Here is a 14,975-nt window from a genome sequence, read left to right on the forward strand (position 1 = left end):
CAATAAATAAATCAAATGCCTTGGCATTTTGAGGGTTTTAAACTATCATTTGCCAGTACTTCCCTGCATATAACACACATGGGCTTTGCATTCTGAATTGCATTGGCACAATTAACAAAGCCTTGCCTCAAGAAATCATCTTTATACTGCTTTCTCCCCAATTTCAATTTTTTCTTTGTTTAAAACAATCCATTTTCCGTTCTTCCCAGTCCTGTTGCCTTGGTTGCTTGCAGCTAAAAAATGGAGGAATCTGCTTGATTTCACGCAGAAGCAGACACGCAGGTTGCGTGACATAAGTGTATGAGTCAAAATAAGGGCTGGTTTTATAGGGACTGGTTTAGCACAGGGTGAAAGAGCTGGCGTTTAAAGCAGACCAAGGCAGGCCAGCAGCACGGTTCAATTCCCGTACCAGCCTGCCTAAACAGGCGCCAGAATGTGGCGACTCGGGGCTTTTCACAGTAACTTCATTTGAAGCCTACTTGTGACAATAAGCGATTTTCATTTTCATCTTTCAACAGGGAAAGTTGTTGATGGGGATGGGAACTTAGTTGGGGACTCGGCGGGGGTGAGCAAGACCTTTCGGGACTTTTATAGTAGGTTGTACAGGTCAGAACCCCCTGTGGGGTCGGAGGGGATGAGGCACTTTTTGGATGGGCTGACTTTCCCGAAGGTGGGTGGGGAGCTGGTAGGAGGGCTGGGGGTCCTGATTGGCTGGAGGAGATAGTGGAGGGTCTGAAGGCCATGCAGTCGGGCAAGGCCTCGTGACCAGACGGGTACCCAGTCGAGTTCTATAAAAAGTTCTCCGGAATATTGGGGCCGGTGCTGTTGAAGGTCTTTAACGAGGCCAAGGAAAGAGGGGTTCTACCCCAGACAATGTCACAGGCCATGATCTCACTCATTCTGAAAAGGGACAAGGACCCGGAGCCGATATCCTTGTTGAACATGAATGCCAAACTTCTGGCCAAAATTCTGGCCTCTAGGATTGAGGACTGTGTACCGGACGTTATAGGGAAAAGACAGGGTTCGTTAAGGGTAGGCAGCTGGTGGCCAATGTAAGAAGGTTGCTAAATGTGATCATGATGCCCCCGGAAGGTAGGGAAGTTGAAGTGGTGGTTGCGATTTTTGGGGTATCGCAGGACCCGGGAATCCAGGAGGAGAGAGAGGCGGATGTTCTGGCCTTTGCCTCCCTGGTAGCCCGGAGGCGTATATTACAGGCATGGAGGGACTCAAAGCCCCCAAAATCGGAGACCTGGCTTTCACACAGGGCAGGCTTCCTCTGCCTAGAGAAAATAAAGTTTACCATGAGAGAGTCTCTGCTGGGGTTCGCCCGGAGGTGGCAACCATTCGTCGACTTCCTCGCAGAGAACTAATCGTCAGAAGAAAGGGGGGGGAGGGAGTTAGGTTAGTGTAGGTTAGGGGGGTAAGTAATGGCAAGACCTGCAGGAGAGGGAGGTGGAGTTTGCACTATGTTTATATTTTTCTTGTTATGTATATTGTTGTATTTTGTTGCTGTTGAAATGCCAAAGAAATACCTCGATAAAACGTTTATTAAAAAAACAGTAAGTGTACGAGCCAGGCGCGTGACCTGCTCACTGCCGCAGCATTCGGCCTAAAGACTGCATCATTCCATTTAAAAGCCGGTCGCGGCCGGCATTCTCAACTTAAAATCCGGTCACGGCCATGGGGTACTTCTCCCATGATCTGGAACGTCGTGGTCGATCGCTCAGCGAACTTCCCAACAGTCAGTGGAAATGATCGAATGAGGTTCCAATCTCCTAACCCCGCTGTAGCTCACTGAATTAGTACAAAACTAACTAATACAACGGAAGAGTGAGTGAAGGCAACCTGGTGACAGTAACCACCAACTCGAGGAGTGATGAAAAGGGGACACGGAGAATTCTCTTTTCACCCACTCTTCTAGGTGGTGGTTACTGTCTGCAGGTCGTCTTTTCATCCATTCTTCTAGATGGTAAGAAGTCTTACAACACCAGGTTAAAGTCCAACAGGTTTGTTTCGAATCACTAGCTTTCGGAGCACTGCTCCTTCCTCAGGTCAAGGAAGGAGCAGTGCTCCGAAAGCTAGTGATTCAAAACAAACCAGTTGGACTTTAACCTGGCGTTGTGAGACTTCTTACTGTACTCGCCCCAGTCCAACGCCGGCATCTCCACATCATTTCTAGATGGTGGTCACTGTCTCCGGGTCCTCTTTTCACCCACTCTTCTAGGTGCTGGTTACTGTCTCCGGGTCCTCTTTTCACTCACTCTTCTAGATGGTGGTTACTGTCTCCGGGTCATTTTTCACTCTCTCTTCTAGATGTTGGTTTCTGTTTCCAGGTCCTCCTTTCACTTACTCTTCTAGATGTTGGTTTCTGTTTCCAGATTCTCTTTTCACTCACTCTTCTAGATGGGGGTTACTGTCTCCGGTCCTTTTTCACTCACTCTTCTAGATGTTGGTTTCTGTTTCCAGGTTCTCTTTTCACTCACTCTTCTAGATGGTGGTTCCTGTCTCCAGGAACTTTTTTCACTCACTATTCTAGATGTTGGTTACTGTCTCCAGGTCCTCTTTTCACTCACTGTTCTAGATGTTGGTTACTGTCTCCAGGTCCTCTTTTCACTCACTATTCTAGATGTTGGTTACTGTCTCCAGGTCCTCTTTTCACTCACTGTTCTAGATGTTGGTTACTGTCTCCAGGTCCTCTTTTCACTCACTATTCTAAATGTTGGTTACTGTCTCCAGGTCCTCTTTTCACTCACTGTTCTAGACGTTGGTTACTGTCTCCAGATCCTCTTTTCACTCACTCTTCTAGATGGTGGTTCCTGTCTCCAGGAACTCTTTTCACCCACTCTTCTAGATGTTGGTTTCTGTTTCCAGGTCCTCTTTTCACTCACTCTTCTAGATGGTGGTTACTGTCTCCGGGTCCTTTTTCACTCACTCTTCTAGATGTTGGTTTCTGTTTCCAGGTTCTCTTTTCACTCACTCTTCTAGATGGTGGTTCCTGTCTCCAGGAACTCTTTTCACCCACTCTTCTAGATGTTGGTTCCTGTTTCCAGGTCCTCTTTTCACTCACTGTGCTAGATGTTGGTTACTGTCTCCAGGTCCTCTTTTCACTCACTCTTCTAGATGTTGGTTTCTGTTTCCAGGACATCTTTTCACTCACTCTTCTAGATGTTGGTTTCTGTTTCCAGGACCTCTTTTCACTCACTCTTCTAGATGTTGGTTTCTGTTTCCAGGACCTCTTTTCACTCACTCTTCTAGATGTTGGTTTCTGTTTCCAGGACCTCTTTTCACTCACTCTTCTAGATGGTGGTTAGTCTCCAGGTCCTCTCTTCACCCACTCTTCTAGATGGTGGTCACTGTCTCCAGGACCTCTTTTCACTCACTCTTCAAGGTGTTGGCTCCTGTTTCCAGGTCCTCTTTTCACTCACTGTTCTAGATGTAGGTTACTGTCTCCGGGTCCTCTTTTCACTCACTCTTCTAGATGTTGGTTCCTGTCTCCGGGTCCTCTTTTCACTCACTCTTCGAGATGGTGGTTTCTGTCTCCAGGACCTCTTTGCACTCACTCTTCTAGATGTTGGTTCCTCTCTCCGGGTCGTCTTTTCACTCACTCTTCAAGATGATGATTACTATCTCCAGGTCCTCTTTTCACCCTTCTTCCGTTCTATTAGTCGGTTGTGCCCTAATTCAGTGAGCTGCAACAGAGTTAGGAGATTGGAGCCTCATTCACTCATTTCCACTGACTCTCCCTGCAGTCCCCTCAATACTAAAAGAAAAACTTACATTTATATTGTTTCCATGACTTCAGATGTTTCAAAATGCTACACGGCCAATGCAGCACCTTTAAAGTGTAGTCACTGTAGGAAACATGGCAGTCAGATTGTGCACACCAAGGTCCTATGAACAGTAATGTGATAATGACCAGATGATCTGCTTTGATGGTTAAAGGAAGAATATTGGCCAGAATACAACTCACTGCTCTTCGTTGGAAAATGTTGAAATGGCAACTAATGAAGGTTTGGCGTACAAGAGCCATTGTTAATTTGTTCTGAGTTCAGTGGTAAATAACCCTCGACAGTTTGTAATAAACCAACGTGTTGCTCAGCACCTGCTGCCATCAGGAACAAAACAACAGTCTCACTGCAAATGGTTTTTTTATATTTTTCATCGCAGTGGGAAAATGGGAGCTTGGGTGAATTGTTCAACTGATGGAAAAACGTAAGCACAGCACTCAAATGGTTGGTGTAATTATGCTCATTAGAGTGTGACAGCTGTAACATAAACAATGACAAACACCTTTAACACAAAACAGATCCACACTGTTCATTATTTAAAGGAACTGCCAAACCAGTGTGCCAAACTGAAGGAAATACAGAAAAGCTTCCTTGAAGTGAGAGATGAAGATTAATTAATTACTTCAAGGCAACGGCTTTGTTTTGTGAATGATATTAATGATATCCAGGAAGAGTTTTGCCTCTTAGTAATTGAAGCACCTCTATGTCAGGCAAAGCTATACTATGCTTCAAAGGAAACCTTGAAGGGTTTGACCTGGAACTCAAAAGGAATTTGGTCTCAAGGTATTGGCTTTCAAGTGCTGTGTGTCTTCAGATGGAGTACACACCTCTTACACAAGGGCCAGATTGTCTGAGGCACTGGGCGCACAGATGGTAAAAAAGTTATTAACTAGGACGAGTTCCAGTAACCACTCCATGTCATAAAACTGTCAACAGCTTATGTCTCATGTTATGTTTAATGATCATTGTGCTGTAAGTTATACATTCCAGTGTAATGACAGGGGAGATGCCCCATAGTCAATTGATCAAAAAGTTGCTTTTGTCATTACAATATATACAGAAGAGAGAGCCAATATTCACTGCAATACATATGTGGCTTACACAATCTGGAAACCACTTTAAATAGCTCAACTAAATAATCTGCCCATGACCTGGAGCTGGTTTCTCACCAATTCAACCTAGTTATTTCGATGGAGACACAGCTCATAGCAACTTTCATCTTACCCCACACCCTATGTCAATCAGATAACTCAAATAAAGGACAATAGAATGCCATGTGGAGTGTCTTTTTGAAAATGCACGGATACTTATACCAACCATGGGTCTGTGGGTAGTCATGCTCTCGTCTCTGAAGGTTGTGGATTCAATTTCCACGCCAAAGGCTGGATGACAAAAATGTAAGCTGACACTCTTGTGTAGTACTGAGGGAGCTCTGCACTATTGGAGATGCTGTCTTTCAGTTGAGGCACTGTACAGCCCACCTGCCCTCTGTACTGGACATTTAAAGTGAGTAAGTGCTGTTAAGTAGTGTCTGAGCACCTCCAGGTATCATCAAATCACTTGCTGCAGCAACAAACCGTTAGCATGAGCATTAGTCGATTATAATGAGACAAAATCAATGCAAAAATGGTTTCAATTTTCAAATGACGTCTCTTTGGGCATATTTAAATAAAAAATGTTTTCTCTGACAATAAGCAATTTGGGGTGGGGAGTCACTTGAAATGATCAGGATAGGATTGATAGATTTTTGTTTGGGAAGGGCACTGAAGGTTATAGAACCAAGAGGTAAACAGAAGATACAGAACAACCATACTCTTATTGTATGTGGGACAGATTTGAGGGGCTGAGTGGCCTCCTTCCAACCCTATCTGTTGTAAACCTGATTGGGATATCTACAACAGCTCAAATTCAGTGGATTCTGCACAATTTCACAGATCATGGTGCCTCCCTGTGCTCATTTTCAAGGAATGGAAAATACCAAAGCTGGCCAGGGTATCGCCTCAGGGAGGATATTTCCATCTGGGAGTAACTTGTTTAAATATTTATTTGAAATGGGTTAATGGCTCCTTTAAAACAGCAGCGAGAGGAATTTGGCACCTGAAGCTTTCAAACAACATCCCCACCCGTTAGCTTGAAAACCCAGTGAGCTATTAAACTACCTGTCATTAACAGACTGGTAGCAGTGGAGAGCAACTGGAAAGCATCAGCAGAAATATAGTGGAGAGAAATGCAAGTTATATAGAGAACATGATAATGTGTTTACATATTCGGACGGTTCTGGACTGAGTACCAATATAATCTATAATTGGTTGCGCAAAAAGTAACAAGCAAGTTTGTATTTAAAAATATATTGGTATATATCGAAATCTTTGGTTGTGAAAACAGCAAATAGAATTCATCAAATCTATTCTCTCAGATATACAGCTGCACACTCGATAGGCATCAAGGACATGAGTTAATTATAGAGACCAGCTCCATGAGCAGCAGCATTGATGTAAACACCAGCCTTTCCCCTTGAAATTTCATCTGTTCATTTCGAACCTAAGCAGCAATATTGTTTTAGGTGTTTGGGTTTTTTTTTCTCTCTTGTTTAAAGCACAACGGAAACAGGCTATAACCGAGAATGAAATAACTCCACATGACATCATTAAATGGTACATTATGACTCTCAGAGTCCAGATGTTGATGCTGGGGGAGGGGGGGGGTTGGCGGGAAGAGGAGGGAACAAGGTTTTTCTACAATATATTAACCATTTAATACTCTGATTTGGTAACGTGTGCATTTGTCTAAGTGAACACTCAACATCAGGTGGCATGGGAGCCTGGTGTGAAGGGACAGGTGTATGATTTTCAATTACAGTTATATGAAAGAGTCGCTGCAATGAAAGTCTCATGGTGATGACACTGTATCATTCTTGCATACACTGCACTCAGGGTGCATATAAATATATCATTATCTAAGACACCCACTTTGATAATGCAAAGAGATACAAGCTACTGAGGAAGGAGCTGTGTCAAGGCAATGGGGAATCATCACCGAAATGAGGCATTCGGCACTGAGGTTATTGACTGGACAACCCAGAGTTTCCAATAGAAAATCCATTTGACACAGGTGGTTTAACTATTCTATTTCCCCTCTTTTTGCAACTGACTTAATTGAGGCACATATTATCGTTATCATATTTAGTACACTCTGGTTTCGCTTCAGACTGTACAAATCTTTCACCTTTTTTTTGGTCGATGAAGATAAATAACTGTTGCTCTCATTGGACTGTTCAACTTAACTGGTTTCTCCCCACCCCTCTCCTAACGCAGGGATAACCATAACCCCCTCCCCATCCACTGATCCGGGCCAAATAATTTCCCCTCCACAAACATTCCTGTTTTCGGAGTCTGCGGATATTTCCTCTTCTGACTCACCCGCTCCGCGAAAAGTCTTGTTTTAATTTCATCAATTAAAAAATTTGTGGAAGAGGAACTTGAAAAAGCCAACAGAATTGTTTCTGGGATGAGGGCTTCGCTGGCAAGACCAGAATTTATTTCCCATCCCTTGAAAAGTTGTTGAGGCACCTTCAAAAGCTGCTACTGTCAATGTTGTGTAGTTACAGCCACAGTGCTGTTAGGGAGGGAGTTCCAGAATTTTTACCTCATGATAGCAAGGAACACCGATATATTTGCAAGTCAGGATGGTGCATGGTTTGGAAATGAATTTGCAGTTAATGGTGTTCCCATGCATCTGCTGAGGGCACGGGTTTGGAAGGTGCTGTTGAAGGAGTCTTGGTGAGTTGCTGCAGAGCATCTTGTCGATGGTGCACACATTTGCCACTGTGTTCCTTTGGAGGTGGGGTAATTGTCGAAGGTGGTGGATGGGGTGCATCAAGTGGGCTGCTTTATCTTGAACAATGTCAAGCTTCTTGGATGTTGTTGGAGATTCATTCATCAGACACGTGGCGAGTATTCCATAACACTCCTGACTTGTGCTTTGTAGATGATGGACAGGCTTTGGGGAGTAAGGAGGTGAGTTACTCACTGCAGGATTCCTAGCCTCTGATCTGCTCTCGTGGCCATAATATTTATATGGCTAGTCCAGTTCAGTTCCTGGTCAATGGTAATTCCCCAGGATGTTGATAATGGGGGATCCAGTGATGGCAATGTCATTGAATATCATGGGCAGATGGTTAGGTTCTCTCTTATTAGAGATGGTTAATGCTTGGCACTTGTGAGGCATGAATGTGACTTGCCATTTATCAGGTCAAGCTTAAATGTTGTCCAGGAATTTATGCTAGTGGGCACAAACTCCTTCAATACCTGAAGAGCGTGAATGGTAGGGAACTCTGTGCTACCATCAGTAAATATCCCCATTGCTGAACTTCTGTTGGAGGGCAGGTCATTGATGAAGGAGCTGAAGATGTTTGGGCCAAGGACACCCCTGTGGAACTCCTGCAGTATTGTCCTGAGAACATCTGGGAGAATGAGAAATTCCCAGGAATTCCACCATCAATGTATTTTTCAGTTAGCTTCAATTATTTATGCTAAGTGGGCTTCTGAAAGTAACAGACTCTGACTGGCTGGGAGATAGAAAATGACCCACTGCTCCAGCATTTAAAAGCAATTGTTAAAGGGCCAAAGAGGTCAGCCAAGGGCTGGATTTTATTACTTTACATGATGATGTAGAGTTTTGACTCCAGAGGGTACATTTGTTTTTCTGCCAAAATACCCACCCAGTAGACAGCCTGGACTTCCATCAGGGGCAGACATCCAGAGCAGGCCACAGCCACATGTAAGAAGGCTGCAGCTCTTAGTGAGAGAACGTCCAAACCCCTGACCCTGAAGAGAGGGACTGTCTTATTCCAAACACAGGGGATCCAATGGGAGTAGGGATGAGAATGTAATCCAAGGCAAGATGCAAAAGTAGGAATATTCCTGCTCCTCCTCAACCCACAGGTAGAGCTGTCAAGGCACTCACCGTTACCTTGAAGCACAGGGACAAGGTAACGGTGAGTGCCTTGACAGCTGTTGGAGCTCTCCCTTCAGGAAAACGGGTTCAACCAGAAGTTGTCAAGCCCATTAAAATGTTTACATTTCCAACCCGCCTCCTGAGAGTGGATTGGGTGCCTGGCTTTTGTTCAGTTCATAGAATCATAGAATTCACAGTGCAGAAGGAGACCATTCGGCCCATCGAGTCTACACCGGCCCTTGAAAGAGCACCCTACTTAAGCCCACACCTCCACCCTATCCTTGGACACGAAGGGGCAATTTAGCGTGGTCCCTGGAGCTGTGAAACAACAGTACTAACTCCTATGCCACTCCTGTTTGACTATGGAACTTGGCAGTCTGGTGACGGGTTTAAAATTTAATAACCCACCTGACCCACAATCCACCCTTTTTGTGGAGTTAATATTCACTCCCCCCACCCCCTTACACAACCATGTTCCCAATGGCAGGATATTCTGATTGGTGAGCTCTTTGCATTGGACAAAGCAAAAAATTAGTAGCTGATGTTGATGCAGCTGTCAATGGCAAAAATAAAATCAAACAAATAAAAGCAAGATGTCTTTACAGTATATTATTACTACCTCATCTAAATATGGAACAGTTCCTCCATCTGCTCAAAATAAAACTATGAATTTCTATTATACAGAGGTGCTTCCCATCACTTAGTCTGAGATTGACATCAAAGAAAAATGTGGTGGGAGGCATTGAGGTCGCACGCCAGCCTCATTCCCAGGTAACTTCAAAGCTACCACCTGTTGCAGTTGTCTGTCCCTGACCGCCCTTCCCGTCCTAACCCCAGCAGCCCAGGCCAATTTCCACGCACCCACTGTCTTGGAAAGGTGTTGGAGATCTGCCGTCCTCTGATTTATTCTTGACTGCAGAGAGGGCTGTGGTCATTGTAATGGGGCTATCTCATGCACTGGACACGCCAAACCCTGAGCACTTTGTTATGGGCACCGAGACTTTGTGAGTGGTTCAAAGAGACACGACGAGGCAGGTTCCCTTAGGTCTAAACACTCAGTTACAAAGCAAAGGACAGGCACATACAGATTGTTCCCCTTTCAATGGGGGCAAAGAGGCCACCTTTATAGAGGTGGATCAGACAGCACAGCAAACATAGGGCAGAAGGGTGTACAAACTTGGAAAAGGGAGAAGTTCCGGACTAATGTCAGAAAGTAATTATGCCTTCTATAAAAGATTAATCATCACTTGCTACTTTTCAATAAAGGCCTGTTTAATCTCCAGACAGCAGACCTCAGGGCTTGTTCCATGCTTGTCCAGCATCCATCCCAACACATGGCCATGTAATTTTCCTCTCAATATACTATCTGAACAAAGTCATATTTGAATTGCTTCTCAAGCAGCCTATTAGTGTCCATTTATTCAGAGAAGAGATTGGCAACAGCTGCAGCCTCTGTGTGTTTCCGTAGAGTGTGTGTGTTTCCTGCACTGGTTTCCATGTGCGTAATCTGTTTTTCATACACTTATGGTACAATTTAGTACAAGATTTTGGAAGAAACTTTAAACCGAGGCAGTGTCTTGCCCCCAAGGTCGATGTTAAAGTTCCCAAGGCACCAGTCAAACAAGAGCAGGAGAATAATCCTGGTGGCCTGGCCAATATTCAGCTCTCTACCAACATTACTCAACGTATTGCTTTTTGTGGCACCTTGCTATACATGAATTAGCTGCTGTGTTTCCTACATTACAACAGTGCCTGTACTTTAAAAAGTACTTAATTGGTTCAAAGCACTTTGGGATGCCTTCGGGTAGATAACAGGTGCTGCAGAAATCCAAACCCTTTTTCATTTACAATGCTTGAGCGCACAGAAGACAAGATAAGGTCCATTCTTCCTTGATCACTTTGGGCACCAGCACTCTCAATCCACTTGAACCAATACAATCACTGATAAACTTCACTCCCCATTCTGCTTCAGGTCCAACCATTCCCTACCCTGCCCCATGTCCGCCCTCTTCCCTAGTGCAGCATGATGATACCAATCCATTCAGGCCAACACAACTTTCACCCTTGCTCACCAATTAAAGAAAGGCAAACTCTAATTTATATGATGTCATTCACAACCAGCAGGCTGTCAAAGTCCTTTACAGCCAATGGCAAACTTTTTTAAAAACGTGGCCACTGTTATAATGTAGGAAACACAGGAACCAATTTCCACACAGCAAAATCCTGTAATATCAATGTGATAATGACTAGACAATCTGTGTGTGGGATGTTGGTTGAGGAATAAATATTGATCAGAATGTTGGGGAGAACTCACATGATCGTCTTGAAAATGATGCCACGAGGGCAACTTGGTGGTGCTGCGGTTAGCACTGCTGCCTCATGGCACCGATGTCCCAGGTTCGATCCCGGCCCCAGGTCACCATCTGTGTGGAGTTTGCACATTCTCCCCGTGTCTGCGTGAGTCTCACCCCCGCACAATCCAAAAGGGATGTCAAGCCTCAGTTTAATCTCTGATCTGAAAGACAGCAGCTGCAATTTTTCAGGCCTGTTCGCTGTGGGCACAAATCCCATAATGGCTGCAAATTCTTGCGAGTGGCCAAAAAGTATCCGCTGGCCAGCTGTAGATGGGAGGGTGGTTAAAGGGTGCTGGCTGTTTGGGGGGGTGGGGGTTTGGGGGTCACCCCAGGATGGGGTCGCAATTGGTGTGTGTTGTCCTGAAGTATGCAGTGCATTGGTCTTAAAAGCCCTTCACAGCCCAGAATAAATGAAAAGGTACAAAACAGAAAATGCTGGATTATCTCAGCAGGTGTGTTAGCATCTGTGGGGAGAGAACGGAGCAAATGGGTGTGATCGTATGGCCTCATCGCGCCCAACTCCACTATTTACGACACTCGAGATGCCTCGCAAGATCTCATTAGATCTCGAGAGACGTTGTGATCTGGATCTCGCCCTCACTGGGTTGGATCCAGATTTGCATATTTAAGTGAGCAGTTAGCTTCACTTAAATATGTCTGCACCGGAATATCACAAAGCCGGGAACCGATACCCGAGCCTGACAGACCTCGCCATGGCACTAGTTTCCACAAATGTGGGCAAGGCCTAACAGCACTTGGGTGTGGTCTCCCAGGTGATCAGCAGCCCCTGGTGGTCGGGCTCTAGGCAGGGTGATACCCTGTCACCCCCGCTGCCACCCGGCAGTCCCGTTTGATAGCGGGGTCATTCTCTGCAGGCTCTGAGAAACACCCCGCTATTCGCGCCCAGAGCGGGACTCTTTCTGGGTTAAATCATATCCACCGTTTCGGTTCTGGATGACTCTGTCAAATCTTAAAGCCAAAGCTTTGATAAAGAGTCATCTGGACTCGAAATGTTAGATCCGTTCTATCTCCACAGATGCTGTCAGACCTGCTGAGATTGTCCAGCATTTTTTGTTTTTGTTTCAGATTCCAGCATCCACAGTAATTTGCTTTGCTCCATATGAATGAAAAAGGCTTTCTGTTTTTACCAGCTGCTGACTGCCCTGAATGATTCTAGAGGAAGGCTTTCTGTTTTAAAACCTTTTCACTGCCACAAATAAATCTTCAGCCTTTGTGACAAAGAAGTGGGAATAAGTGCCAGTGGCCTGGGGGTATGGCCTGACTGGGGGAGAAGGGCTCAATACCCTGGAGGGGGGGGGGGGGGGGGGGGGGGGAGTGATGAGACAGAAGGAGAGAAGGCAAAAGAGTGATGATCAGGCCGGGTCGGGGGTGCTCATCTAACTAATAGGCCATCATCATTCAAGCCTCACCAATGTCTAAAATTCAATGAGAGGTTGGAAACCTCATGTGTCAAGAATAAAGGTTGGGTGCTGGGCATCGGGAGGCAAAGTGAGGGAAAGCAGCTGATAGCACACGACTCTCCTGGAAACAGCCTGCCTAAAACCCCTGTGCTGTTGATATCAAGGGAGGGAACAACCAGACCCGAGCCCATTTGCAGCCGTGAAGGGGCGAGGGCAGTGACCGTGGCTGATCAAGTGATGATTTTCGATGGACAGCAGATGAGTGAGTACTGGCCGCCAAAGGCGGTGTAGCATTGACAGCTCCCAAGACCAGGATGACAAGGGGTGTTGGAAGGGTTTGAAGGTTATGAGATGCAACACCAACCTGACTATCTTTCTCTCCTTCTTTCCCAGCGCACAGATATTTGTTGGTATGGAGCCAGTGGAATTGGCTATTATACTTATCACAGCACTGGAGGAGGACAGACTCTAGCGGTTAAGAGATGCCAAATGTAGAGAGGACCCAGCGCCAGGAGGCCAGAGGGGCCACTGGGCAGGCTCAAGGGCCGACTGCCCATCAGGCCGAAGAGGGGGCTTGAAGGCATAAATGGAGGATACCAACAGTGATCAGGACCTGGGTGTCCTTCACAGAGCTGTGAGACATGTGCTGCAGGAGGTTCCGCCTCATAAAGGACACAGTGCAACACTAGTGCCACATTCTTGAAAGCCTCGCACCACTTGGAGGAGGGAGGCTCCCGCTCCCTCTGGCCGTGACCTCGGTGCTACATCACAGTCATACGCTCACAAATGCATCTGCAAGGTGACGGTGCTCTGATAAGGCCCATCAGGATGAGAGTGCTGTGGCATTGACATCCATCGCTGGACTGCCACAGGTCTAGGGAGCCATCAATGGAACACATGTGGCATTAAGAGCATCGTGGCATCAGGGTGTCCCCCTTATCAACCGGAAGGTTCCACTCCCTTGATGTTCAGCTCGTGTGCAATCACTGAATGAACATTACGCACGGTTCCCAGGGAGCACGCGTAACAGCTTCAGTCTGGGGCACCCGCAAATTCCCGAGATCTTTGAGGATCAGCCCAGACTGGTGGGTTGGCTTGTGGGGGGAGACAAGGGGTATCCCCTGAGGTCTTGGCTGATGACCCCAAATCGGAGGCCTGAGACCGATGCGGAGTCCAGTATAATGAGGCACACAGTGCCACCTGGTCAATTATAGAGCGGTGCATTGGCATACTGAAGATGCACTTCCGCTGCCTCAACAGATCCAGTGGGGCCCTTCAGTACAGTTCCCAGAGGATCACTCACAGACAGGTGGCAGTCGTAATTTAACGGAGTGAAATGCAAAAATCTCCACACAAGTAACAAAAAAAATCCAGGAAATGACTGAAAGAAATCGATGTGCACAGAACATGAAAGTGATCTGAGGTCCCAGTTGAGAATAAATTGAAGTCTTCGCTCAGTGGTAGCAGGGTAGCATAGTGGTTAGCACTATGGCTTCACAGCTCCAGGGTCTCCGGTTCAAATCCTGCTCGGGTCACTGTCTGTGTAGAGTCTGTACGTTCTCCCTGTGTCTGCGTGGGTTTCCTCCGGGTGCCCCGGTTTCCTCCCACAAGTCCCGAAAGATGTGCTTGTTAGGTGAATTGGACCTTCGGAATTCTCCCTCTATGTACCCGAACAGGCGCCGTAATGTGGCGACTAGGGGCTTTTCACAGTAACTTCATTGCAGTGTTAATATAAGTCTACTTGTGACAAACTAATAAAGATTATTATCTGTCACTTATTATCTGTTATCTGGCAGTGAGTACAGCAAATCAGCTATTGATGCTGGGATCTATTGGAAGGTCAATTTTGTGTCAAACTAGTGAAGTAATCCTGATATTTCAGAATACTGTGTATAGTTGTGGTCACCACATTCCAATAAAGGAGACCGCAGCTATTGAAAGGACGCAGAAGACAGTGGCCAGGTAGACTGAGGGATGGAAGGAATGGAATAAGAGGATAGATTGCCTAAAATGTGCATCAATCACACCTTAGGCCTCAATGGGATGTGCATGGGGCCACCAACATCCACCAATTTTCAACGAGCAGCCACTATATTTTTCCAAGCAAGAAATGATCAGCAGAAGCTGAGCTTTTCCCCCCTCCCCCACCTCACCGGTAGAGTACGGAAAAGGGCAGGTTTGGAAAAACTGGTCTCAGGCTCCATCTGCTCTTCATTCTTTCTTTCATGTTCCCTAATCAGCTCCATATGTTCACAGAAAAAGCTCGACATGAGTGAGGTCAAAGCTTCAAGAAACTCAGGCAAGAACAAAGCCCCTATTTTATAGATCTCTTCTGCTGCCACTGTGGCACATGTGTTTCTAGGCTTTAGTTCGTTGAAAATGTAGCGGTTTACGTGGTGTTTGCTGTCTGGCAATGTTATGGTGCAGGCGTTCATGGTTTGCATTTATCAACGAAC

At 45.8% G+C, this 14,975-nt stretch overlaps 1 protein-coding gene across 1 annotated transcript in view; it reads right to left on the bottom strand.

The window, feature by feature from the left end:
- Positions 1 to 14,975, bottom strand: part of adamts17 (ADAM metallopeptidase with thrombospondin type 1 motif, 17) — a 654,840-nt gene that overhangs the window by 303,289 nt on the left and 336,576 nt on the right. The window lies entirely within an intron of this gene.

This window comes from Scyliorhinus torazame, chromosome 12 (assembly GCF_047496885.1).
Source record: "Scyliorhinus torazame isolate Kashiwa2021f chromosome 12, sScyTor2.1, whole genome shotgun sequence".
Classification (NCBI taxonomy): Eukaryota; Metazoa; Chordata; class Chondrichthyes; order Carcharhiniformes; family Scyliorhinidae; genus Scyliorhinus; species Scyliorhinus torazame.